Source organism: Ptychodera flava, chromosome 7 (genome assembly GCF_041260155.1).
Source record: "Ptychodera flava strain L36383 chromosome 7, AS_Pfla_20210202, whole genome shotgun sequence".
NCBI lineage: Eukaryota > Metazoa > Hemichordata > Enteropneusta > Ptychoderidae > Ptychodera > Ptychodera flava.
In genome coordinates, this window is record NC_091934.1 from 14,310,409 (window position 1) to 14,335,580 (window position 25,172).

At 38.1% G+C, this 25,172-nt stretch overlaps 2 long non-coding RNA genes across 2 annotated transcripts in view; both read right to left on the bottom strand.

The window, feature by feature from the left end:
- Positions 1–25,172, bottom strand: part of LOC139136833 (uncharacterized) — a 98,441-nt gene that overhangs the window by 5,748 nt on the left and 67,521 nt on the right. Inside the window, exons 2-6 of the long non-coding RNA XR_011553259.1 lie at positions 7,370–7,761; positions 6,400–6,606; positions 3,841–4,045; positions 3,030–3,200; positions 2,399–2,579 (exon numbers count right to left, since the gene is read on the bottom strand). This is a non-coding gene — a long non-coding RNA (uncharacterized lncRNA). The remainder of the gene's footprint in view (positions 1–2,398; positions 2,580–3,029; positions 3,201–3,840; positions 4,046–6,399; positions 6,607–7,369; positions 7,762–25,172) is intronic.
- LOC139136130 (uncharacterized) lies at positions 8,143–11,202 on the bottom strand. The gene is made up of 3 exons (XR_011553118.1): positions 11,005–11,202; positions 8,889–9,104; positions 8,143–8,225 (listed from the first exon to the last, which is right to left on the bottom strand). It is a non-coding gene; the product is annotated as an uncharacterized lncRNA (long non-coding RNA).

Genomic DNA, 25,172 nt, shown 5'->3' on the forward strand with positions numbered 1-25,172 from the left:
GTGTTCCGTAGTATCTTTAGATACAACGGCGGAAATAACTTTATCGAATTGGAATTAAGGATTGTTTCTGTTTGAATAATTGTACTGCGGAGTGGGGCAGGTGGGCTCGTTAACGATAATTGCACGAGCTAATTTTAAAAGTTTGAGGAAATAATATCGTCTCACGACCGACAAGTTATCCTGGTCGGGAAGCAAACACTATTCTTTGTGTGTAGAGTACGTGCACTTCAGGCAATGAATTTTAGTATGTATGTTCAGCCGCAAGATATTCAATAAATTGTTGACAAGGGAAGAATTCACCAGGAAATAAGTGTTCTTCTCCAAAATGTTTTGCCCAGTACGAGTGGTATCCCTGAACTAAGTGTAAGACGATACTGCCTCCAACATGATATCAAACGCCTTCAGGTCAATATTTGGATTGGGTTGTAACGGATGCAGTTCATGAAGTGGGGACGGCGTACGATTTAAACACTATGAGGGGTACTGTGATTATTTTGCGGAGAACATTATTGTGTTCCGCGATCTTAAACCACACTTCACCGTGCGAATCTCAACTTTTGAAAAAAACGAGCCGCACATGCAAAGATTGACAGCCGAATAAATTAATCAGATAAAATCAAATGTGGATGCCGCAACTTATTTGGCAGATGGCTGTCACTATTTGTTTACAAGCAGTATGACAAGTACTTCCCCTTATCTCCAGACAGTATGAAATATGAGGAAGAATAAAAAACATACTAAGAGCATAATAAGAATGTATTTTGGAATGATGTGTCTAAGTGTTGCTAACATACAGATTTTGATACAGAGCGTACGGCTGTGGTGTCTCCAGGATAAGTAACTGTAAATCCCTGCTCCCGGATGTTATACGTGATCTACATTACTAATCTCCTTTAAATATATATATATATATATATATATATATATATATATATATATATATATAATATATATATATATATATATATATATATATAATATAAATATATCCCTTTTTAACGTGAGATCGTAAGATCGTTGATAAGTGGAGAAAATAACATAGTTTGTTTTGTCCTTGTTGATATTCAGTCTGTTTCCTCAGTACCAGTTTACTATGTTTTTTCTGTATAACCTTTAATTTTCCCATGTCTTACATGTACGGTTTTGCAGCCGTGAAGGCAAATTGAAAATGACCGAAAGACGGGGAAAATAAAGATGATGTTTAACTTATTTCGGTGAGCCAGGCTCAAATGTCACAATATAACCGCCAGTGAAAGGTTAAGTATCATTTACGATATGCTGATAAAGATTATACATGCATGAATTGTAGACGATTGACTCGTCTGCAAAAAGGCAACTTTCTACGCGCTTGTCATTTGAGTTCGGAGTTTCAGTGTTTGGCTCACGGATTTCTTGATTGTAACGAACACATTGTTTTACTCCGACACACAACATCAAAGGATGTTAAGATTGCTGCAAGTTCTCTTATCATGACAAATGTTCCAAAATAAAAACACTGTAACAGAGATTTTACCTCTCGAAAAAGTGACGGTTATATTATTTTTTATTCAGACGTATGGTTGGCTCAAATCTTTGCACCCCGGTCAGCCTATGGAGGTAGGTCACAGAGTACCGTGTCAACCACATGGTAAGGTTAGACCATTTTCACAACAAGGGGCGTTATTTGAACAAATAAATAATTCTTTATAAGCAATATCATAATAAATGCAAAATTGGAGCTATTCTTTATGAAAATGACCAAAATCACATGTATATTGAACCCAGAAACGTTTAACTCAAGGTGTGCTTCTAACTCGTAAGTTGTGACTTACTGCTCATTAGTTTTGATGGCTTCTAATGAACTCAACGTAAATATTCAGTGATAATCATTGTCGACCGCTTGCAAAAAATACTGAAATGTTCTTTACAGTCGGTGCAGCCAATCAAAATATTTCTCTTCGCTGTTTGTACGTATAATCTACGAAAGCTTCTTAATATTTCGCGAAATATCAATTGCCAAACATCTTCCCTGTTTGTTGGGCATTCTTTCAATGGATTAGTCCAAAGCAATAAATAATAAGAAGTTATGAGGATAAACTGTTAGTCAAACGTCACATGGACATGTTTCCATTTTGTCTGAGACTGACTCAGAGACACGAAGATACATATGCATGGGTTGACCAATACTGTGAAGTTTTGAGCCAATAACACGCCTGAATCGGGAAAACTCACTTGTTCCAGAGGTAAAAGTTCTGCTTCAGTGTATTGATTTTGTATGATATGAAAACGTATGGCAATCGACGCATCCTTCGGTGTTGTTTGTTAGAGTAAAACAACTTTTACTTCACAGTAAAGGAATCCGTATGTGCCAAGCACTGAATTTCCAAACTCAAATGACAAGCGCTGTAACTATACTTACCTATACAAGAAGGATCACCACTCCCAATTTCCATTGTCGCACTGCAAGCTGTTTGGCCCAACTAGAGTAAATCCGTCCCGGCAAGATACAACTGCGAAATCACCATGGACGAATTCGTACTTTATTTCTGTTCCGTCAGTGTATATCAGATTTGATGAATTGTCAGGCCCCGCACAATTTGCTGGAGTTCAAAAGAAAGCAAGTTTAAAGCAATGATAACATTCCATGCAGGGTTGTTATCGTGTGAGTCGCATTACTAACAGTCAAACAATATGTAAATTTGTACATGAAATCAAAATAAATCTGTGCTTTTTCAAACAAACATCGATTACTTCATGAATGTACATAAATAAACTTGCAAATTCTACCATACAAGGCTGAATCACTGAGTTCAAACAGCTGGTTGAGTTTCTATCGCGATTCATTTACCCCGTGCAGCGGAACTGAATGTCTTCCAAATAACACCGTTATAACTTTTATCAGTATATGTATTTCTGAAATAGAATAGGTGTGTTGTTGATGGTTTGCCGGTATATATGGTCACTTTCATCGTAAATTTCAAATCTTTTTATTTTGAACCAGAAATTATGTTATTGACATTATGAAACGAGGAGGTCCGTATAACACTAACCAATGCAGGTTGGAAGAGGAGTCCATGCTAAATCATCCTGACAGGTTGCTGTCCCTGAACCAAAAAGTGTATAGGATTCGTCACAGATGATTGTGACAGTCGTCCCGGGAAGTTGTGGTTCAGTTGATGATGCTTGTCCATTTCTAAGCGCATTTATAGGTGGGCAGTAGCCTGGAAAAAAATTATTGTGTTTCTTGCTTTATATACGCAAAAACATCTTGTTTGATCTAATTATTTTATCTAATTCTTCTTATGAGCACGTTTCTTCCACCTGCAAGTGCAGTTTGATCCTGACTAGCGAAACCTTCGGTTCGCACGACGAAAACCCCTTTTTTGTAATGCTTTGTTTATACCAGAAATTTCTTGATTCCTTGATAGAAGTTGTCTTCAAGGTAAGAGAGATTTTACCTACCACTCAAGACTACCTAACAGCTTTAATGACATAGACGTTATGCCATTGCGATTGTTGTGAACGTTAGTGAAGTGTATGTAAAAAGTGTCAAGGGAACTTGTCGTGTTTATTGTGATTTTCGAACAGTTGATTCAATTTTCATATATCATCTGTCTGAAGTAGAACTAAATACATACATACATACATACATACATACATACATACATACATACATACATACATACGTACGTACGTACGTACGTACGTACGTACATACGTACATACATACATACATACATACATACATACATACATACATACATACATACATACATACATACATACATACATACATACATACATACATACATACATACATACATACATACATACATACACGTCGTTTATTCAGCCACTTACCCTGACATTTTGGTTGTTCGTTTTCAAGATCTATCGATGGACTCCAATTTCCATCAAGTTGACAAACATAGGTTTTCACGCCATTAACGAGTTCATAATTCTCATTGCATGTTACGTTTATTGAGGTAAAGGGAGCGAAAACAGTTATCTGCATCGGAACACACGATAGTTCCATTATTCAGAATACCTGGATCGGGACAGTTATCTGTTAAGGAAAGGAAATGAGAATCTTAAGTACTCTTTATCATTACTGAAATACCAAAAGATTTTGAATAGAATCATATACTGGAAATGTTTGATTCTTAGAACGTCTACATCATCCTCTTATCAATAATGTATTTATGTAAATCGTTTTTTCCGGATATTGCATCTCGAACAAATACGTCACATAATAAGTTTTATGTTAATTCTCAACTTTAAAAATTACATGACAGTTCATGGATTTCTCCATCCTTAATGACGTCGAACTTAACTTTATGCAGTACAGTTATATGAATGTTCGAGTTTGTGACATGTAAATTCCCGTTTAGGCATTTTTTAGTCTCACGTGTTTACACACGTGAGCTAATGTCCTAGTAATGGTTGTCTATCTGTCCGTGTGTGTCTGTGTGCCTGTCGCCTATCTGTCTGTCTGTTTACACGATAACACAAAACGCTTGAACAGATTTAAGTCAGATTCGGTAGACAGGAATCATATGTTATTGCAAAAAGTAGTTAGATTTTGGTTAGTGTGGCTTGCATATTAATGAAGTTATGACATATCATTTTTTTACATAATGGTTTCCTATGGAGACAGTAATGACAGTGTCGACATATATCAAGAAATACTGCACAAAATTCATGAAACTTTTGACAGATGACAACCTCAAAACATTATTATGATGCTGTGAGTGTCATGTCAATTATCTGCTCATTTGCATATTTAATGAACTTTTGTAATTAGTGACATACTCTGAAATTCCTTAGCCAAATCTGATGATAGATGCAACAAGTGTTGATCTGATATAAATTTAATTGTACTTGGAAGCATTGGGACAGTGTCAAGTTAATAAATAGCTAATTTGCATATTTTATTAAGTTTGTAATTAGTTATATAGCTCCAAAATAAATGCAATTAAATGTGATGAAACCTGCTGCAGACACTGATCCGACAGGTATCTAACTGTGGCGTAAAGCATTTAGTAATGTGAAGTAAATTAAGGGTTCATTTGCATATTTAATGATCTTTGTAATTAGGTATATAGCTCTGAAATTACGGCACCTAATTTGGCGAAACCTGCTATAGATATTTGATATGATAAACATCTAATGGTACTGAGAAGTATTGGGCAGTGTCAAGTTAATAAATAGCTCATTTGCATATTTAATGAAGTTTTGTAATTAGTCATATAACTCCGGAATAAATGCACAAAATTTGATGAAATCTGCTGCAGATACTGATCTGACAGATATCTAACTGCGGCGTTAAAGCATTTAGTAGTGTGAAGTTAATTAAGGGTTTATTTACATATATTATGAACTTTGTAATTAGGTATATAACTCTAAAATTACGGCACTAAATTTGGTAAAAAACTGCAACAGATATTGATCTGATAAATATTTAATTGTGCTATGAAACATTGAGCAGTGTCAAGTTAATTAAGGGTTTATTTGCATATATATAAACTTAATGAATGTGCTAGATATGTTGATCGAGAGATATCTTATTGTCCCATGAAGCATTGAGCAGTGTGAAGTTAATAAACAGCTCATTTACATATTAAATCAATTTTTGTAATTAGTGATTTAACTCTGAGAATAGTGTGCGAACGTTGATGAAACCTGCTTCATATAATGATATAACTGATATCCGATTGTTCTGTGAAGCGTACTACTATTAATGAACCTGTTGTAAAACACTTGAGCACATTCAGTTCACTTCTGGTTAAGAATTATTTTAAGATTGAAAGTCAGCAGGGCAGACATGTTTGCGCACTCATCTAACTGTAAAGATTTTATACTTAATCGCCCTAACGTTTGCTTTTTTCCCCAATCTGATTGATTTGTGAACTTCAAGTGAAAAGTCAACTTTCAGTATGATACTTTTCACTACGTCATTCTCTGCTTTCGGCTGATATTTTTTATTTTGCACTTGAACAATAATGTAATTTATGCAATTTTCATCCCGTTTCTGGTTAACATTTGAATTGTCTGGATGTGATTTTAACATATCATCGACGAGCCAGTTGACTTGGTGTTTTTGGTCTTCTTGACCAAATCAGTCACTCGAACTGTTGAATGAATTAATTGGTCGGTAAATGACGCTCAGGAAGGATAGTTGGATTGATCGATGAATGAATGAATGAATGAATGAATGAATGAATGAATGAATGAATGAATGAATGAATGAATGAATGAATGAATGAATGAATGAATGAATTGACGGATGGATAAATGAATGCCGTAGTCTTTTTACACGCTTTTTTTTCGGTATGACAAAGCATTCACGTTTGTGAAACTTGTTCAAATCCAGGCCTCTTCTACACGCCTCAATAATGTGCAATTCAAGACTTCACTTACCCCAGCATGAAAAGACAGAGATTCCAGGAGACCATGTACCATCGCCCTGACAAACTGGACCAACGCCTCCAAATAAAGTCCTACCATTGGTAGATCCTGTATCATTACACGTCAGCTCAACATGTTTACCTATTGCCACCGGGTACGATACTGATGGGAATTTCTCTTCTACGTAAGATTGAAATGGCTCTGTCCATTTAGCACAAGCTTAGATAAAGGAAATAGGTAGAAATCAGCTGTTTATTGTAATCAGATTAATTTCGCGCTTTGATATATTTTCGTTGATAGATGTTCATCCTAAAAGAACATAATTCGAACTAATTTGGGATATTGTATTGTGATATTTTTCAAATTTCATGAAAGTGTTAGGTGCCCATTAGCTGAATGTTGCAATACTACAAATAACTCATAAAAACAAGTGTGTAAGGTTATTTAGTTAAAGTGAATAAGTCCCTCTTAATCTTACTGCTCAAACGCGTGTAGGTTTATTTGGCCTTATACGATGCCGTGTATCGCCTCAAGATACTGTAATAACACGGAAAATCCTATGTAGTAGATGTATATTTCTGTCACTCAAATGCTCAGAAAGAATATGTAAAACGAATATCAACTCGCTAAAATGATTGTCGATAGAAAGCAATCTTTAGTGGCGGCATTTTGAGCATGTTCATAATTCTGTCGAATGAATCGGGGCAGACTCTAGCAATATTGCGATATGTTCCGTGATTCAGGTACCAAAAGGTACTCGTACACGATTTTTAAAAATGTACGACACGATCACTAAACAATAAATGATCTTTTTTTCTATTTGGTACGGTTGTATTTAATTATACATCAATCGAAAATGACTGCAGGACTTTATCAAAGTTCATTTTGTTATTAATATTTTCAGCAGTGATAATTCTTTATTGGCAGCATGGCAATTACTGGTATGAACCGTGAAGCCATCAAGTTGACTATACAGACTTACCACACGTGATGGGAGTGCATCCCGTTAAAGCGCCATCATCAGGCAATCCGTGCAACGTCATTTTCGGTGACCCAATTCTGACGCAAAGTTCTGTCTGAGCTGTGCAGGTAAAACCCGCTAGATTTATCAAATTGTTGGTCGCGGTGAAGCTCAGTGTGTCACCGGCTATTAAATCTTGATCTGCTTCGTCCCCTGTTATGTTGGCTACTACTTCTGACGTGGTGTCAGTGCCCGTTTGAACGTACACAACAAGTTGCCATATGTTTGTACCGTTTGCACCAGCCCAAGTGTACTACTGACGACGTCAGCCGTTAAAGTTACGAGATTTGCCGTGTTTGCGGTCAAGGGATCGTCAGAAGATGTAGAAACTGTCAGCCCATTGATTAAAACACCTGTGCAAAAAATATATTGAGGAACGTTATCTAGTGACTGCTTAACAGCGATAAACTCTGCACAAATATAAAAAGGTGAAACCATTTAAATGTTAGTAAGCCTTATAATGATCCTCTGCATAAATCTTCAGTAGCACTTTGCCAGCCACGAGGCTTAAGCTTGCTATTTTTATTGAATCGCCATAAAATAAATATCTTGCTGGTTGTATTTCCTTTAGAAGTGGTATTTTACTGTAACAATAAAAACGCTAAGTAAGCGCTAATATAAAGAAAGCCAAATTTAAAATAAAACCTACTGGAACACTTGGGTGTTTCGTCACTCCAGAATCCATTGTCGCATGTGATAGTTTGTGATCCAATCAGATTCAAGCCATCGTTACATGCAAATGTTATGCTATCACCATGGTTCGTATTGTTTGAAAGTTTTCGTCCACTCTCTGGAGTTCCTGGATCCCCACAGTTCACTAAAACGACAAAATTGCATCAACCTTCGACTTGTTAAAATCGTTTAGCTAGGGACTGACTTATCTTCTTGACAATATTCCTCTGAACAATCCCACACTTGACGAGTTGAAGGCTGTCAAAATTTTATTTTGGTGCTTAAATGGAAAGTCCGAACCTCTGCTCTAGATATATCTACACAATAACGTCCATGAATAATACGATTAATATTAAAACTATATACTTGATACACAGTTTATTGACACATCGAGGCTATCACATAATCCTCCTTGACTGCTTAAGTCTACTGTTCCTCTCTGCAGTGGGTAGTGAAAAATGCTCTGCTTTACAGTAAAACCGACTTTCAATAAAGAACAAGAAAAGGATACGCCCGAATACTGCAAAATGTGAGATTTTACTTGTGATTAGAAACTGTTAAACAGAAAACTGGAGAAGATGAGTATTTTGCCTGAACAGGTGATTTCTGTTAATTTGACTTTTCACTGTTGAGCTACTTCCAACAGCACCATGTATATTGCGTACACTTGATTTACTGTACAGTGCCAATGACTGCCACGGATATCGATCTCACAGTTTATTTATTGTCCCTTTTCTGATAAAAAAATTATGTTTTCTCCAGCAAACGCCGGAGTAAGTATCGTAAGATGAGAGTTTTTTATACTTACAAAAGCAGGTGTCAGGAGGTAGTTGATCATCGGGTACCACAGTGCTACCAAGATACCACTGTCCATCAGATTGACATGTCAGCGACGTATAGCCAGACTGAGTTGTATTGGCGTAACAGGTGAAATCTACAACGTCCCCGGTTGCATAGTAACCATTGCTACCAGGTGGTGGAGAACGGTTTCCAAGAGCTGGGTTTCCAGGGTCGGCACAGGCAGCTGAAAAGATGGACAGGTGACAATAAAGACGATGTGTAGATGATTTATTAAGATATATTTTTCAATAGCGTCAAGAAAACACCCGAGTAAGCATTTTTCTTAGGCGCTTATATCATGGAATAGATAATTTTGCCCTGCCTTTAAGATATTTCACAAAGTGGCTTCTTGTACACAGTGTTATATGAACGTTTCCAAAACCGGCAGCGTTACTGTAACACTTCCTTGCATTTCTATGTAGAATTGGGTGGAATCTGCTAACACTGCTCAAAGTGTATCACATAAATGATGCCGCAATGCGGGCTTGTTTGATTTTTATTTCACTTGCTTCAATGAAATGGACGTTTTATATGCGGTGACAATTCGGACCTAAAGACTTAAAGTCGTGCAAAAAGAACCAAATTCGTGGAATCTTTTTCGTATTTTACGAAACACGATATGTTTTTGACATATTGAAAGATGAAACGACAGTGTAAACGACATATGGCTGATGTCTGTTGCAGTCTTGGTTGCAGCGCAAAGCTAATTCGATGTCAAGTTATGGTTTACTGAAAAACGGTTATAGTATCCAATTCAAATAACAAAACCACTGGAAGTGTATTAAAGTGGCAGTCCCACTTGGTAACATTTTAAAGCACATTTTTTAATGTCAACGGTCGATATTTGACGTGGCGACTGCGCGCGGATCGCGAGTTATCGATAAAAACATGTCTTCAAAAAAGTAAAAGTTTGAATTCCGGTGGCCCACCTAAATTCAGCTTCCGAACATCGAACGTTCGGCACTGGGGCCATTGTCAACTAAGCTATAGAGTACGAGTCTACGCTTACGCTGCTGTATGTCACAGTACCACTGGCGTCGGTGATCGGTCATGCCCCCTGGGGGAAGCCGAGTCTTACTGACTCTGAGAAAAAACGGAAAACAAAGTTTGATTCCACCAGAATTCGCATAGGTGACTAGCACAGTTACGTGCGGTTGATACATAGCGGCCGCCGAGTGGTATGCATAGACGCATACCGCGCGCGCGGCGTACTGTGTGGCAGACGACAAAATGTAGTCATCGGAGGCGGCTAATATTTGACACGTAAAAACTGATGTTTATGTGGTATTGGTTAAAAATATAGTACAACTGATTTAGAATAATGAAAACGACAAAAACTAAGGAGAAGTTTTACAAAACTTACCTGAGATAATGGCATAATGCTGTATATAAAGTCTTTGCAGTAGGAAGTAGGCCTAAATTAATTGCGTCGTTTGAACTTATTGTAGACTCCCTAGAATATCGTCAATCAGCACAACAACAAACCTTCGGGGGATTTCGGGTCAAAATCAGAAACGATCGTAAAACTTCGGGATGTGAAAAATACGCTCGGGAAATGACATGTTTTTATCGATATCTCGCGATCCGCGCGCAGTCGCCACGTCAAATATCGACCGTTGGCATTAAAAAATGTGTTTTAAAAATGTTACCAAGTGGGAGTGCCTCTTTAAGCTTATGTCAATCGAACAGGATAATAAATACTCTAAATATAGTATTGAGAGTGCTCAGTAGTTGATTTCATCATGATTAGATACAAGTCTTAGAAAACTAATAGCTTACCTATATTTGTTTTTTTTTGTTCAATCTGACTCTGTTGAGTTATCACAGCCAAAGCTAGATTTATTTACTCAAGAAAAATACTGTTCTCCTAATACATCTAACGTACATCTCATACCTTCCACAAGTCATTTTATATTACTAGTACCTACGTTTTAAATTTTGAATCGACCGTTGACTTTGGCTTAGTAAATGCTAAAAGAATAAAGCCAAACTAAATCAAGTGTTTTACGTTTCTACAAGGTATAATTATGTAGAATAATGCTATGGTGTTACTACTAAATCATGTATAGCTATCAGTTACAAACCTTGACAAGCGTCGTCGCCTAAAGTTGGACTCACAAGAAATCCTGGTCCTGGACCCAGATATACACATACGTATCCTGCATCGTATTTTGGTACGAAGCCCTGGTCACATGATACGGAAAATTTATCACTGCTGTCAAGCTCTGTGCCGACAGAGAGTGAAGTACCGTTACACGATGTTTCAGATTCTCCAAGGTAACAATCTACATTGGCAGGAAAGGCTGGCAATACACAGCCACCTGTAGGAAAATAATATAAACAGATAAATAAGAGAAATATAATAGATCAGTAAGAAACCTGCAGGGTACACATAAGTGTTTTGAGTTTGCTGCGTTTCACCATAGGAAAGTAATATAATGCGTTCTTGATCAGAAACAATGCGCAAATGTTGCAAACGAGGCTGTTTAACGTTAAAGGTAAACGTATCAGGTTTTCTTGATTTTTATTCGAGAAACAATTACAATATTAAACATTCAACGTCTCCGCAAAGACAAGTTCGCCTTACTTTAGGCGTAAATACATAATATAATCATTTAAGAATGTCGAATCGTGTTGGCGGCACCAGTGAGTTAACAAGAAATACAATAAGAAAGATTGGATTTTCTCTTTTTGCATAATGAGATGCAGCTTTTTTGTATTATCATACCTTTAGATTCTATAGACTCACATTGCTTGATTACAAATTTTAGCATTCACAACAAGGTACAGATCTGATTGAGAGGGAAGTGTAGCCTTTTCCTCTTTTCTGAATTAACAAACATTCCTTGCAAATGACTTTCAGATGTCGGTGTCGGAAGAATAAATATAGTTTCTGACCAAGCGATGGTGACTTATAACGATATATTTATCAATATCACTCAGGAAAAGCGCCAAGTCAGCATTTTCATTCGGTGCTCATGTCATGAAAACAAACGATTTTTGTCTTTGAGAAAATATTTTACAGTCCACATTGCTTCTTTACATAGCCTGAAATTTCCAGAAAACGACAGTGTTACAATAACATTTCTTTGCATTTCTATGTAGAATTCGGTGGAATCGTCTAACACTGCTCTAAGTCTATCGCATAAATGATGCCGCAATGCGGGATTGTGTTTTTTGTTTCATTATACGTGATGACAATTCTGACATGCAGGAAAACTACTACAAGGTTATTGATCAGAATTGTAGAACAAGTGTATGTGATATCAGCGTACACTTTCAAATATCAACATCTTCTGTTGTGGGAAATGAATGTAAAATAAAAATGGACGACATGGCTACTCTATGCGGGGAGGGGGCACAAACGCCTCTTAGTCGTACGCATGTTAGCTCAATTTTCAGTCAAGTACCTAACATTTACCAGAACTTACAAAATCGACTCGGAAACACATTTTCTGGGCGAACTATCAATCTTATTAATCCCCATGTCTGATATGTGGACAGTTCAAAACTTACTATTCATGTTCATCTTGCAAAATTAGAGTATCACTAATAAAAAATAAATACCCGCAAAGTACGATAATGTCGCAAGAGACCAGGAATTGATTGTGGATGAAGTATACTGTTGTACCACTTACTTCGCAATTTAAATACCTGACTTGTAAAACAATTACGACGACAAATCATCATTTTCATTTTTATTAGGAATAAGACAAAACTCATGTATTCACGAACTAACTGTAGACCGTGAGCAATCGGTAAAATTCGACTGTTTCCACGTCAGCAGAAAGGTGTGCTTGTTAAAAAATATACGCATTCAAGACATGTTGTAACGATTAGCTGCAAAGTCGTCGGTGGCGGCGCTACTCATGGTTACGTTGTATGACGGTGCCTTGGGTCATTATTCAGCAAAGCGTGTGCCGTGTTTTCTTGAATCTTTGTATGAGGACTTGGGGGCACAACGTTTCAAAATAGACTATTTCAATCCTTGATATAAGAGCTCAAATTTGTAATCTATTTTGGAACACCAAAGATTTAGCTTATTAATGTTCTACCGTGCCTGAGCTGCGGCATATGTATCCGTTTTCGTATTCGCTGGTTTCGGCAATATATGCAAAACGAGTGCCAGTTTACAGTAAAATTGTCACGTAATCTACTTTGCCTTAAAAGCGGAGTATTATTTGAGCAACGAGGAAATTCTATTATCAACTCAGCAATGCAGGTTACTCAGATATAAAATACGTTTTGACGACTGTCGTGACGTCAGAGTGTTGTTTTCGACGTCAACAGGTGTTTTACGAAACGTGAGATCGTAAATTAAAGTTTGCAAATACAGCATGCGGTAGGCCAGTAGTTCGAAGCAACCGCATAGATATCTTAACGGTTTAATTTCTGTGCGCAGAGGAAGTGCGTATGGCAGCAATTGTTTCCCAGTCACTGTCATAGCAATTTTTATGTTGTAAAGCCCGCATTTAATTATTTTTCAATCTGCAGAAGTGATGCATTTTCTCTCGCTTTACATCTTGGCAACACTCCATTAACATTTATATTAACAAGCCACTGGTTCACTACTGCAGCTGTGAATAACTTGTCGGGTTTTTGTGAGTGGCAATCAATAGAAGTTTGCAGTCCGTGTTCTTATGATCTCAATTTTACATACAAGAGTGAAATTGTAAAATATCCACAAGGAAGAGACTGATGCTGTGAGAAATGCCGTTAAAAATATATCTCAGCGCTGCCGTAGAGGACGCGCCTCTAGAGAATATTTGTGAATCAAATATCTCGAACGTTTTGATTTCGGACATTTTTGAACTTCTGTCTAATAGAAATGATTGTTCCGCAGTTATTGGATCAAAGTTCGTTCTTTTCTCCTTCCCTTGCCGACGTTTCCCCCTCCCCAAATTTGATAACCCACCCTCTGAAATCAAATGGTTCTCTCCTGATCAACTTACAAGCCTTTTTAGCACTGCGCAAATAAGTTAACGGAGAGTGGTGTCAAGTGTTTGGGCAAAGTCAGATGAAATTCCTCCACGCCTTTTTTATAAATTCATGATATGGGTGTATCATCAAATAATCAGACATAAATAACAGCTCTCGAGTGAGTTTTACCATCCCATCGTGTTCAAGGACATGAAAGTATAAATACCAGTAACACCCATTGAGTGACTATGAATCACCTATAGACTGCTTTTCTTCTTCCCGAGCCCCGTTCACATCGTAGTAGTGGAGTAGTTTTTGGAATTTGATCTTTTGAACTCAGGTGCGCCCCTCCCTTGCAACCTTCTGATACCAGCACAAAAATATCATTAACGCCACGCATGATAGTTCTGCGTTAGTGTGTACCCAGTATACAACGTCTACTTCTTCTTTTATCATTCAAAACAGGGCCGCATTGAGCCAAGCGTATCTCCGCGTCGTCAGCAAACCTTGTAGTTGTTCATGGGCGTGCTGCTTTAAATCTCAAAAGGGGTAAAAAACTGTAGCATGACCTTGTTTCAAGGCATCAGTTTGAAAGAATGACGTCCGGCACTGCCAAGGTCTTGCTGTCTTGCTGAAATTCATAACAACAAGGCCATTGGAGCCTGACTTCGAGCGAACTTTCAGGTAGATAAAATAGTAAACGTTGCGGAATGACAAAATCGTAGGCATGATCGTGCACCGCCCGCTAAATTGTGTCAGGGCGTCGGTGAGAAAAGACAACGCTGACCGACTCAGAGCTAGCGAGACAAATAGTTTACGTTGAAGTCAAGTGAAGGTGATAGGCAAAGTGAAAAATTCATGGGGTTGCAATGGGAAGATGTCTAACGCCATAATCTGCTCTGATCACCAGAGAACTGAAACAAGCTTTGAAAAACCAGGTTATTATCGGTAATAAACTGCTTTATAAACTGCCAAAGGTCAGTTTAGTCAAAACCTTTGACCCAACCACTGTTTGCTTCATAGGCAAGAACGGATTAGAACTGTATAGAAAACAGAAAATAGATTTTACTTGTCAATGAATTTGTTTTCCGCTAGATTGGGTGGTGTAATCATGAATACTGGGAAGTCTGTTATCCTTTCTTCCATCTAGGATCGGTGAAAGCCTAAAAGTTTTTACGATTCGTTGCTACTCTGACAGAAACGCAATTAATGGTAGAACGCGCCTCGAATACAGATATTCGGATTCTCAAAATGTTTACGACTCTTTTCTGATCCACCACTTGTTAGAGCCCATTTTAATGCTCTTGAAGTAAGTAAAATTTCCACTCTCTTAATTTTTGATAATGGAAAATGTTGTTTTCCTCCACAGAGCTAACACCGGGATGGCGGCCAATTTGAATTTCATATATCGGTAAAGTTTAGGTAATTTGTTTCTCTAGTACCAAATTTGCGCGGTGAAGCTTGATTTCTATTCTTAATTTTGAAAGAGAATGGTTGAAAGTTGCCTTGAGGCAAACTTGAGCAAACGTTTAAATCTTTAACTTTCAAGCGCAAACTGACCTTAAGCAGATTCGAATGTCTGTTTAAGTATTATGAAAAAAGAACAAGTCACGCTGTCACGTGACAAACCTTGCATTTTCGGAGGAAGCTTTCGTTGCAACGCCATCACCGCAAAAAACCCTGAAGAGCTAACGAAGATGGTTACTAAGGTGATGATAGGGTAAGACAAATGACTTCTGAATTAACCCATAAACTAAATGTGCCCCGGAGAAAGATACTCGACTGACTCGCAGATTTTCACAGTAACTTGATTGTGCTCGGCTGGTGTGCACTCATTATTGAGAGAGCGGGGCGATGACATTTCACCGTGTTGCCGTCAAGTTCGAGAATCGAAAACTTGTCTTGTTTTTGTTTTTTTTCTCGAAATATTAAATATCAGAAATGCGGACATTTTCAATTAACATCATTGGAACTAATTTGGGAAAATTGGATTTTTTTTATTTTTCAAATTTCTCAAAAGTGTTAGGTGCCCTATAGTTGAATGCTGCAATATTACAAATTACTCGTAAATACAACTGTATGACTGAAAAAGAAAAGCAGAAGAGAGTACATTGGCAGATTAAACTGACTTTAGTTCACTATCAAATTATCCCAAATTAGTTCCAATCGTGTTAATTTAAAACGTAGTTAAACGAAGGCAATTTGTTTAACCAATGATTGATTTAATATTGCATATGAACGAGAATAGTTTGAAGTTTCCTTCAGAAAGATCTACAAAGATTTCTATAACTTTCAGTTTCGGGCACATGCTACCCGAATGGCAGTCCAGTACGTGTAATCACCTTCAATAACGCAACATCGGTAAACCCAAATATAGCGATGGGACTGCGGGCCTCTATTTGCTGTAGCATTCCATTTTGACCTCGTTCTTCATTGCAGTAGTATCATCTAAGCGCTATGTGTCTTCATATATCCCTCCTATATCCCTCCCTTCATATATCCCTCAAGTTCGGGTAACATGGGTAGAAAGATTAACCCATTAAAGGTAATGTAGTTGGCCGAAAGTTTAATATTTACGATGCACTGTAGGCATATGAGATGGAGTTACAAATAAGAGGACGGCCTCTTTCTAGACTTTGTTACAGTTTCAAACTATTTCAAGTGCAATGCGGGATAAAATGTGAAAAGTTGAAATAATGAAAAATGTCGTCATTGGTTAATATCGCTCAACGAGCAATAGTTATATAAATTGGGACAGACATATAATAAATATTAGTGAATTGTTTGTGTTTAATACACTTGAGAAAAGAAATCAATGTTGCAGACGACACTGCTGATAAATTCGATTTCTCTTTCATGACATTCGCGCAAACGAAGTGTTTATGTACGTTCAGGTCACAAGCCGTTCGGCTCTATCTCTCCTATTGTTACAGAGATGATGATCTCGTTACCGACTGTAGGCCTACGGGTCACCCGAACCTTTAAGATTTTTTTAATTTTTTTTTTCTTACGAGAAATCTAATAGACCGAGGCTGCTATTTACAGCGATGAGTGCCTGAAGCAAAAAAAAGGAGAAGACAAAATGGCCATTGTTACTTTTTCTGTCAAAATAAATAAAATATTGTGAAACTGTGGAGTCAGAAGTCAGAAGTCAAAGGTTTTACTCTATTTCCTTACTCTATTGAGTACAAATTCAACATTTTGATTTCATGATCAACTTTAAAATTGGTCACCATACAAATACTGGAAAATAAAAGCACTTCCGATGAAGTAATATTTTAAATTCAACGTTATCACCAATCTCCTGACTAACTTGGCGAAGAAAATTTCAATTCTCTATTTTCTTTAAAATGACGACCTACTCTGTTCTCTTTAATTACAAACACAAATGTGGGAACCGTTCGCCGTTCGAAAAACCTGAAGTCGATCAAGCATAGTTTTCCATATTTGCCCAGACCCGATTGACGTGTATCTTCTGACGATTTTACTTACGGCATGGGCAGGGCATATATGTAGTTGTCATCGCATTATTTCATGGGCAGTGCCATAGAGAATTAAATAACTGCTGACCTTCCTGAAAAGACGCTTTGAACTTGAAATGGCATAAAATGACGTCCCAATTCAACACCAGGCCGTTCCTACAGCGGTCAAGGTATGAACAGATTTGAAGGACGCAATCATGATCAGTGACCTCTGACCATTCACTCGTTGATTCAAAATCCTTAGAACTTTATCACGTAGAGTCATATAACTACGCTGATTCCGTGTGAACCGATATTCGTTGTTAGATTCGTACCAAATCCAAATATTCACCTACTTTGACTTCGTGAAATCATAGACTCTCGAGAAACTCGAGGGTCTATGGTGAAATCGACCAATGATCGATAGAGATCAATTTACGGAACATGTAAATTGAAAAGGTCCTTGTTTTTCAAAGGTCAATGTTTCCCTGAAACCAACATTAGTTTCATCTAATGTATATAATACTATAAGTTACTTTCAATGTCTTGGTCACTTTTCATTAGAGGCAAAGCTAAATTCAGGAGCAATGACGAGTTGTTTAAGGTCAAAGTATTCGAGCATAACATATATGTCCACTGACATCAAGGGCAAGATACGGTCAAGGACAGAAAAGAGAGAGAAAGACAGGAAGGAAGAAACAAAAGATAGACACACACACACACAGCCACACAGACAAACAAACAGACAGACAGCGAATGTGAATCCGTGTCTGAATATCCCTATTTTCTAAAGTTTGCGAAAATTATAGTACATACTTATTAGTAGCCTAGGGAACCCCAAAGATTCGTTGCTTTTATAGTGTATTACAGGGAATTTCCTTGTAACATGAATATTATTTTCTATCAGTTTTCGTTTAGTTTATTTTTTCAGCTTAAATACCGAATCGCATGTTCCGGCGTACAGGACATACCTAGCATAGTTCGTATTATATCAAGTACACTTTGTGTACTGTTGCTCCCTTGTGTAGACAACGCCTTCGTCGAACAATGGGCTTAATGTCGGTCCTCGATCCACGGCTCTTGTTACGAATGATTCACGTGAACGTATACAAGCTGGCTATATCCACAATTGTCAGTTATATTGGTACCATGGCTAACAACGCAAAAATGTTATGTCACTCCTTGTACGAGGGTGTAGAGCCGTGACTAATAAAAAAATAATTTCGGACATTTCATCGTAGTTCATTCGAGGACGTGCCTACACGCGCACCAATCAGACATAATTTACCCGTCCCGAGAGCGTTCATAAACCACGATGATATTTAAAGCATGGCGAAAAACATGAACTTTGTCATGTGCATTGAAGATATAATTTTTCTTCTTCTTACATAAAATCTACATGTTAATCACTCAGATGTCGATTGCAATAATTTTAGAGTGCATGATGGGATAATTGAAACGATCCTTTGTACATCTTACATGGTATTGACTTCCAGGCATTTTTAACATCTTGGACAAAAGCAAGCGAAAGTGTTAGAAGACGTGGCTTTCATGGTGCTAGACGATTCATTTTAATGGATTATTTGCCCCTTGGAGAAAACGATCCGTCGTGCGTGTATTGATAAGCAAATGGATAATGATATAGCGATTTATATTTGAACATAAGTGCAACGAAATTTAACTTCAAGCATAACAGAACATTATCTTGAGTGCGACTCTTTGGTAGGAGTACCTCTTCCCTTAGGAAAGTCCCTCGTCCTAGAGTGTACCTAATAGAAAGATTTTACCCTCTACGAGGAGCGATAGATCTTACGAGCAGTTATTCCATAGAGATTCAAGTAAGTACGCGTATCAATCGTGTCTTTCAACTGTGCATGTTGCTTTTACTTTTAAAACCTCTCTCTCTCTCTCTCTCTCTCTCTCTCTCTCTCTCTCTCTCTCTCTCTCTCTCTCTCTCTCTCTCTCTCTCTCTCTCTCTCTCTCTCTCTCTCCATACTAGATTGCTAGATGTAGCCACTCGTTTCACCAGTGATTGGTAATGAACAAGAACTTTAAAGCTGACCTAAATGAAGGACTGAAAGAATCAAATAAGGTCAAATGTCAGTCTGCGAAAGTACATAAATCTAAATGTGGAATCAATATGCGAATGAGCTAGTCTTTGTGTGTCGTTTTAATAGCGAATCTGGGACTAGTAATAATGAAAGCTTCAGTCGTGGATACAGTTCACACTGTTCGAACCAAATTTGTATCACGACACTCATGCGGCCTGACAACGACAATAATCTCCCAGGGGAGCGCTTGTTCAAGCCGAATCTGTAATTCTCCATATGAAATTTTCCGCTGCTGAATTATTCTCAAGTTGTCGTTCACAGAATATATCACATCGTCCCATGCATAACAATGGTATCAGCGAAGTTTAATGTAGAATGCGCCTCGGGGACAGATATTCTGACTTTGAAACTTTTGCAATATTTTTCCGGGCTGTCACTTGTGTGTGTGTGTTGAGGGAGGTGGGGGGCTCATTTCAAAGCTTTTTGATTAAGAAAAAATTCATCGTCTCAGGTTTTTGAAAATCGAAATCAATATTTTACCCTTAGGGTTACCACTGGGATAGCAACCATCTTTGAATTTAAAATGTTAGATAATTTTATTCTCTAGTTTCAAACTTTGCGCGATGACCCCTGATTTCTTACTCTTGATTTGGTAAGAGTATGTTTCATTGAGGAAAGTTTAGGCAAAATTGAAAGTCTTTCAATTCTCTGTAGCTGTAACTCTTGAACTTCGTTGACCTGAAAAAAGCTTTCTGTTTTCTTTGGTTTTCTTTAAATTCTACAAATTTAAAGGATACAGTCTTTTGCTACTGAAAAATTGGACATGTAAATTTAAATTTTAACCGTTATTTTGATTTCCTGCCATAAAAAGAAAACATAGCATATGGAGTCCCAGTGGAAAACATTCAGCACTATGCATTATATTGGACTACTCTGTTGGTTCTGTGAAGATTCCAATGCATATATGCACGACGTACAGTGTTTTTGCTTTATTTGTTTGGGCAAACGTTTATTATTTATCTTGCTCAAAATTGCTCATGCACTCCCATTGGACAATTTACTATACTTGTATAAACAGCCCTCAATGAGTACATCCCCATGAACTTGTTTTAGTTGTAAGTAAAATAAAAAAAAATAATGCTAAAAGATACAGCTGTTGGGCCTCTCACTTTCGTGGCGCATACTACCTTAAAGCAGCGCCAATTCGTGCAGCGCAGAGTTGTATACGGCCGTATTGATGGTTCCTCTTCCGGTACGTAATGTTACAAAACAATAAAGATATGAGTTCCACATCTGCGCAATGAACAGTTCAAACAAGGCAGAAAGGTCAAATCTCGGTGCTTTTCCTTTGTCGCTGTCTGCGTGACAAGAGTGCATAACGGGTTGGCTGTCATTTACCTTCGCGTCAAAGACAAGGCCAAAAATGACGTCGTACGTCTTTTCTTTACGTCACTGCGTGTATATTGTTTGTTGGTTTATTTTATAAATTTTATTTGATGACACCAAGGACACTCCTCTGATCGACAAGAAACGAGCGTGCCGTCAGGTTATTCTCATAGCGAACTCTGACCTCCAAGACATATGCGCGCTGACGACGCGTATCAACTAATCGATAGAAATTAAGTTAAATGAATTATATCGAACCGGGCAAATTGTAAACACACCACCTATCCGTGGTCATGACGTGAAAGGCAGCACGGCAGAGAGTAAACCATCTCCACTTCGCGGAGTAGGAACTCCGCATCAATAAATTTGACATCCGACATTGTCACAATATTTCAAGTTTCATTACAGCTGTTTCATAATTATTTCCACCGTTGGGAGCGGTATTGTGCCGCTAATGTCAACAAGCATATCCACAGGTAGCTGCCAAGTATACTGTCGCCATGTTGTATCATCCTTTTAAGAAAGAGTCATCAGCTACCAAGACAACCGCTAGAACATGACTGCTTACTCTCCCTTGGGACAGCGAAAGTACTGCGTGGGCGCGCGATCTGGAACAGCGCTACTTATTACTATAATTAGCGGGTCATATATTCAGCGCCGGATGAGGGTTCCGCGCAATCTCTTGTTTGTAGCAACGCTTTGCTTCACAACGAACAAGTACGCCGCCTCTCTGTACCGGTGACAACCCAATTAGACATTCAAGATGAAATATTCTACCCAATCTACGTTACTTTCAACGGGACAGCATAAAGACCTCGTTAAAAGCTAAACAGTCGCCTATCATTGTACAGCTTACCATCCCGGACCAATTCTGGTTTTTTGCCGTCGACCAACACAATAGAACTTAACGTTTATGAGTAGAACGTTCTCAGGCATGCAGTACGCCTTGCCCTGATCAACAAATACAGCTACCGATAAGCAATGCCATTTTTAAAGAAATAAGAGAGAATGAGTTCTGCTTAATTATTTAATATGATGCGAGACAGGTGTTTGGATGGGCCTCACTAACCGCTGTAAATTATTAATACTCTCACTGGCCGATATAAACTACTACTTGAAAGAAAGTATATTTTACCTTGCGTGATTGAGGTCACCTTTCCGGAATTACACATATGCACAGGAGTACAGAAAATAAAAACTCACCTTGGGCATGGCTAACACAAAAGATACTCGTCACTAAAACAAAAAGAGGTACAGCGAACCCCTTCAGAGCCATTCCTCGGGCGACGGTGGGGTAAAAATCACACTGGGCTCCCTACTAGCGCCGGTTAGGTCCGTTCTCGGCTAATCCAAACACGCAATGTACAGACTTTCACCTGAGGTTGTCCTCGATAAGTGCTTGCCGGCTATTGTTATAATGTTGATAAATGACTGGGCCTACGCCCAAGCTGTCTTTCTTTGATCGGCACGCATGAAGGGTTTTCTTTTCATGCTTGCCACTCGGGACCCGGCGTTTTGTTCCACGGCCGCTGTCGAGTTTTCTTGTTATAGTTCATTTTTAGAAAGGGGATTTCTTCGACTCAATGCATTGACGGCACAAATTGTCAAGTGTTCTCTACCTTTGAGAAGGAACCCCTCATTGCTTTCCATAAATTATCAAAAATTAAATCACTAAGGTAAAGAAAGTGAACTCAATCATAGAAGATTTCTCTTTATTTCTGTAAATAAAAATTGCACTTGCATCTGAAGTTCAATTAGAATTGTGGAAGGTGAAATTCCCGTTTAACAAGATTTTTGTTCTGTATGGTTGTAAAATTTCCCTTCGCATTTACATGCAAATTTTTATTGCTCTCGAACGAGGTCTACTCCGAGTATTTGCTGGGTTGGTGGAGTAGCTGGGAATTTGGTTTGCACAAGGTCCCTTTACAAGGGGTGTACAGTGTCACGGACGGCTGGCCTACCGTATATTTGATTGGTTGAGGGCCGTCACGAACCATTGGGTAGCTTGGCAACAGATTGACTCGTCGGTGGAAAATTTCGCAACGCGCGCATTATTTTCGACGTAGACCCGAATATGGGGGGAATTTTCACATACGTAAATCAACCTATCGTGAACATCGGATACCGGAGAAAAACTTTGCATACCGTTCATCGGTCGCGAACAGTTTTACCCGAACGCAGCCACGATAACACTGACCTTGGCCTTCAGGTTTCTACCTGTAGTAGAAACAATTTCTATGAACGATCATGTTCCATTCAACTCGATCATAGGGACGGAATATACCAGGTATACTGAAGAATCGATGTTCCTGAATCCTATTCTAAAGAGTTAAGTGTCCATTAAAGTTGATCAACTGTAAGTTAGTGTTGATTCGATTAGACCTCAATACCATTGGACAGCGACCAACTCATGTTTCAAATAACCAAGCAAATGTGGCCGTCTTGTGTAAGTGTGTCACGAAATTAAAAGTGCCGTTCAAGTTCAGAAACTTGAAGGACTCGTTTCAACGCCTCGGTATCGAACGACCTGCTTTTGACGACACTATCGGCGTTCATTCGACAACAGTGAGGATCTCGACTTTTGAACTTTTTTGACAACAATACTGTGTGCTGAATATGTTCTTTTAGGGTGGGGACTATTCAACACGGGCATTTCACGACGAGCTTTGTCTCGTAGAACACAGTGGCCCTCATAGCAAGCTCTTAAGCGAGCCCCTTATACCGAGAATGTGATCCCACGCACTGTATCTCTTCCAATAACAATGCCCTTTTATCAATCCATGAAAAGCGTTGGAACTCGTCATTGACATGACGCCGATAAGGTTAAACCTCTGCGTTTTTTCTCTACTTCTTTCCCACACTTCGTATATATAAAGCTGAGCTGTCTGCAACTCACCTCTGAACTTAACCGACCAAAATGCACCGCGCGAAGTACGGACGATTCAAGAGCTGACAAAAAACAGGGCAACCTACAAAGCTGTTCATGCAAAAAAGCTGTTCGTGCGCGACTTCTTTGAGGACGGACTTGTCAAATTTGCCAGCAGAGTGCATGATTTAGTTGGGTTTGTTTTCATTGCAACTTGTCAAGAGAAACACACTGGGTAAATAAATGGCATTGGGAACTTTTATCAGTAGTCCGGAGAGGGGTATTTGGGGTGAGCGTAGCTAGTTCAGGAGCGGGAAATGACGGTGAGGTTAAATCGTAGTGGGAGGGCATTTACGAACAGTTACTTTTTCCCTTTCATATGTTAATTATATTCATAATATGTTAGAATAGCAGTCACAAATTCTGAAAATTGACTGGCTAGCTGCCCCTGTATCAATCTCAGTACCAATCGCACATAACTAAGCGAATGTTTTTTTTTTCCATTTAGCTTTTTTCCTCAGCTTCTCAGTGGAGAGAAATTTCAACGGAATATCCTTTATATATCCTTCATAATTGTTTTGCATGTGAAAAGTTGTGAAACAACGTTTTCTTGCACGTATGAGTCATACTTAGTGTTTGTTTACTCTTCGAAAAATGCTAAATGACCTTCAATAATATTAAATCCTAGTGTCGCCAATGTTTTATCAATTCATTCAGATAAATTCTTAATTACGAAACTTTATTAAGTATACAAATTAGTGATTTGGTGAGTAAAATGCTAAATGGCTCTCAATAATGTGATAGCACAGTATTTTCAATTTACATAGTAATTTTTGACAACTTTGATCTAGCAGTGAAGAATTTGCGAAGTCCGCCATCGCAATTAATATCCGAGGTATCGCTGTTTCTCTCTGTACATTTTCAACGTAATGTAAGGCATTTCGTTTCTACGGATCCGGTTTCCAATGTGAAAATTTGAATTTCGTCATTGGAAATAACCTTTTCAAAAACTCGTTTTTTCCATGTGCAATAACTATACTGAATACAGACCTTTGTTAGCAGGAGACAGATCTTGTTGTTTTTCAAGAAACTTTTTTATATTTCTATATTTTAACACTTAATGTTGCGATGTGTAATGTGTTTTGGTGAAGCGAAAGGTAATATTCCACAATGGACAATAAATTAATTCTATTCTATTCTATTCTATAAAGAGTTTACCATATTGACATGCCCTTTCTTACTCGTCATTTCAAAATGTCGGTGGCGCGGGTTGCGCTTGATCTGTTCCCGGGCAGACTTTCAATCGCAATAACACATGTAGTTCGCATGGAGGTAAAGGCAGAATCTTCTTGCTTATATAGTGTGTTCTAACTCCCACCGCCCTTTGATTTGACGTTTTACATTTCTTCGTTTGGAATATGCGCACCTCCAAAGTGAAAGTGAAGTTTACTCGAGGAAATTTAACTTCAACTATAGTGTTAAAGTTATCATGAATGACAGTCAAGGGTCACAGTACCAATGTCAAGATCAGAACTGCACATGTCAATACATCTGCCACACATGGTTTT